This window comes from Bubalus bubalis, chromosome 2 (genome assembly GCF_019923935.1).
Source record: "Bubalus bubalis isolate 160015118507 breed Murrah chromosome 2, NDDB_SH_1, whole genome shotgun sequence".
In the NCBI taxonomy this organism is placed as follows: Eukaryota; Metazoa; Chordata; class Mammalia; order Artiodactyla; family Bovidae; genus Bubalus; species Bubalus bubalis.
In genome coordinates, this window is record NC_059158.1 from 122,108,744 (window position 1) to 122,112,477 (window position 3,734).

The window sequence follows — 3,734 nt, forward strand, 5'->3', positions numbered from 1 at the left end:
CTGTACTACAGGAGACCTGGGTTCAATTCCTGGATTGGGAAGATCCCTGGATCAGGGAATGGCTACCACTCTGGTATTCATGCCTGGAGAATTCCATGGACAGAGGAACATAGTCCATGATGTCTTAAAGAGTCAGACTCAACTAAGCAGCTAACATACACAGATAATGAGTGATGGAGCCTGGGGTCAATGAGAAGGTATCTGGGCCTGGAGTCAGATTTGTTTCTGTGCTGTGGTCAGGCAGTGACATGGGTGAAAGCCCTGGAATAGTTTCACCTTCCATTCTGTTCCTTGTCTGGCACCCAGGAACCTCCTGTGCCTCCTGGAAGTCTCGGTGGTGACGGCAATGGCAAGACCCTTGTTCTCTATCCCTCCATGTCTGTATCACTGCTTCCATTATCCCAGGGCTATTGGACCTGTTTCTCACTCAAGACTTGGGGAGATGAGATGTGCTCTGGGCAACCTTGCAGCCCCAACACTTGCAGACTGCCTGGCTACAACCACTGCATGAATGTCGGCTGAATGAATGAGGGAGTGAATAAATAAATGGGTGGTGATCTCATCGGAGTCATCAGAGTCCTTCTGAGGAGTTCCAGGGGTTGCCACCTCAGTGGCCTTCAGGAGCCAGGCAGGTAGCATTACTGCATGGAGCAGATCATTGGGAGGCAACAGACATCATATCCATGAAATCCCTTGAAAAGTGAGTGTCTATGTGTGTGCTCCTTTCCTGTTGCACTGTAACAGATCACCACAAAGTTAAACTCTTGGTTTAAAACAACAGAAACTTACCCTCTTAGAGTTTTGGTGCCAGACTCTGAGCAGAGCCTTCAGGGCTAAAATCAAAGTGTCAGTAGGCTGGCTTCCTCTAGAGGCTCTGGGGTAGAATCCATTGCTTCCATCTTCCATCCTCTTGGCTTGTGGCCCCATCACTCTTGTCTCTGGCTACGTGGTCACACAGCCTTCTCACCGTTTGTGCCAAATCTCTCTTGCTGCTAAGTCGCTTCAGTCATGTCCAACTCTGTGCGACCCCATGAACTGCAGCCTACTAGGCTCCTCCATCCATGGGATTTTCCAGGCAAAAGTACTGGAGTGGGTTGCCATTGCCTTCTCCAAGGCATCTCTCTTAGTCTCCCCCTTATAAGGACCCTCATGATCATAATTCGGGCCCAGGATCATCGTCCCATTTTAGTATCCTTAAGTATATCTTCAAAGTCCTTTTTGCTGTATAAAGTAACATTCTCAGGTTCTGGGTTTTTGACCAGGATATTTGGAATCATTCTCTAGTCTACCATCCTATGACTGAGTGGAGTCAGAGGGAGGTTGGAACTAGGAAGAACCCAGGATTCTTCTGGTCCATAAGATTGAGGGCAGGACAAGAAAGGGGTGACAGAGGATGAGATGGTTGGATGGTATCACTGACTCAATGGACATGAGTTTGAACAAACTTTGGGAGATCATGGACAGGGAAGCCTGGCATGCTATAGTCTATGGGGATGCAAAGAGTAGGACACGATTTAGCGGCTGAACAACAAAAAATCTTCATACTGTAGACAGGGTACATGAAGTCTGCAGAGAGGAAGTGACTTGCCTATGGCACTGGCTAGGTAGGAGTGAGATCAGGATTGCATTTCAGGTCTCTGCTATTTCCACAACAGCTACTTCTCGGAGGTCTCCTGTGGCTCTTATGCATTTCTTGGCAATGGATCCTCAAGAGTGCTATCTGAAATACCAGATAAAGTTTCAGCACTGGTATTTTCCACTCTAAAAGTCAGACATGTTGTCAGTTATTTTGAGACTTTTGGAGTTGAACTAATACACGAAAAGCTGGTGTTACTTTCCACAGAGATGGTGCATCCTTAAAATCTTGAGGATTTTCAAACCCCCAGGAGCTGCCAGAGGCATCTTAAAATAAATGTAGGTAACTCCTTTTTCTTAATCCCATTAATTATTCATGTCTTACTTTCCATTCAAACTATTCATCTCCCAAGTACTCCATACATTTCCCCCCTAGCTGGAATCATGCAGTTCAGTAAATCCAAAGAAGGTTTCAGCCCTTATGTTCAGAGAGCCAAATCCTTGCTGTTCAGCATAGGGAGTGATTAGGAGATTTAACCTTTTTCTTCAAAGTTGAGCCAGTGTCAGAAAAGAAATATAAGAACTAATTTAGGAAAAAGAACCAGGGAAGATATCCCTGGATATTAATGAGAGATAGATCTTCCCTAATGATATCTCTGAACACGCCCCAATACCTAAATCTACTCTTATGAAACCAACTTGGCTTGTCAATTTATTTAGGTAGAGAGATTGATAGATAGGACTCCAAATGTTCAGTTCAGTTCAATCGCTCAGTCGTGTCCGTCTCTGCGACTCCATGGACTGTAGCACACTAGGCTTCTGTCCTTTACCTTCTCTCAGAGCTTGCTCAAACTCATGTCCATTGAGTCAGTGATGCCATCCAACCATCTCACCCTCTGTCATCCCTTTCTCCTCATGCCTTCAATCTTTCCCAGCATCTGGGTCTTTTCTAATGAGTCAGTTCTTCACATCAGGTGGTCAAAGTATTGGAGCTTCAGCTTCAGCATCAGTCCTTCCAATGAATATTCAGGGTTGATTTCCTTTAGGATTGACTAGTTTGATCTCCTTGCTGTCCAAGGGACTCTAAGAGTCTTCTCCAGCACCACAATTTGGAAGTATCAATTCTTCAGTGCTCAGTTTTCTTTATGGCCCGACTCTCACATCCGTACATGACTACTGGAAAAACTACAGCTTTGACTATATGGACCTTTGTCAGTAATGTATCTGCTTTTCAATATGCTGTTTTGTCAGAGGTTTGTCGTAGCTTTTCTTCCAGGGAGCATACATCTTTTAATTTCATGGCTGCAGTCACCATCTGCAGTGACTTTGGAGCCCCCCAAAATAAAGTCTCTCACTGTTTCCATTGTTTCCCCATCTATTTGCCATGGAGTGATGGGACTGGATGCCATAATCTTCATTTTTTGAATGCTGAGCTTTAAACCAGCCTTTTCACTCTCCTCTTTCACTTTTATCAAGAGGTTCTTTGGTTCCTCTTCATTTTCTGCCAAAAGGGTGGTGTCATCTGCATATCTGAGGTTATTGATATTTCTCCTGGCAATCTTAATTCTAGTTTGTGCTTCTTCCAATTTGGCATTTTGCATGATGTACTCTGAATATAAGTTAAATAAGCAGGGTGACAATATACAGCCTTGATGTACTCTTTTCCCAATTTGGAACCAGTCTGTTGTTCCATGTCTGGTTCTAACTTTTGCTTCTTGACCTGTGTACAGACTTCTCAGGAGGCAGATAAGGTGGTCTGGTATTCCCATCTCTTTCAGAATTTTCCACAGTTTGTTGTGATCCACACAGTCAAAGGCTTTAGTGTAGTCAATGGAGCAGAAGTAGATGTTCTCCTGGAATGCTCTTGCTTTTTCAATGATCCAACGTTTGTTGGCAATTTGATCTTTGGTTCCTCTGCTTTTTCTAAATCTAGCTTGAACACCTGGAAGTTCTCGGTTCATATACGGTTGAAACCTAGCTTGGAGAATTTTGAGCATTACTTTGCTAGTGTATGAGACGAGTGCAATTGTGCAGTAGTTTGAGCATTCTTTGGCATTGCCTTTCTTTGGGATTGGAATGAAAACTGACCTTTTCTAGTCCTGTGGCCACTGCTGAGTTTTCCAAATTTGCTGGCATATTGAGTGCAGCACTTTCACAGT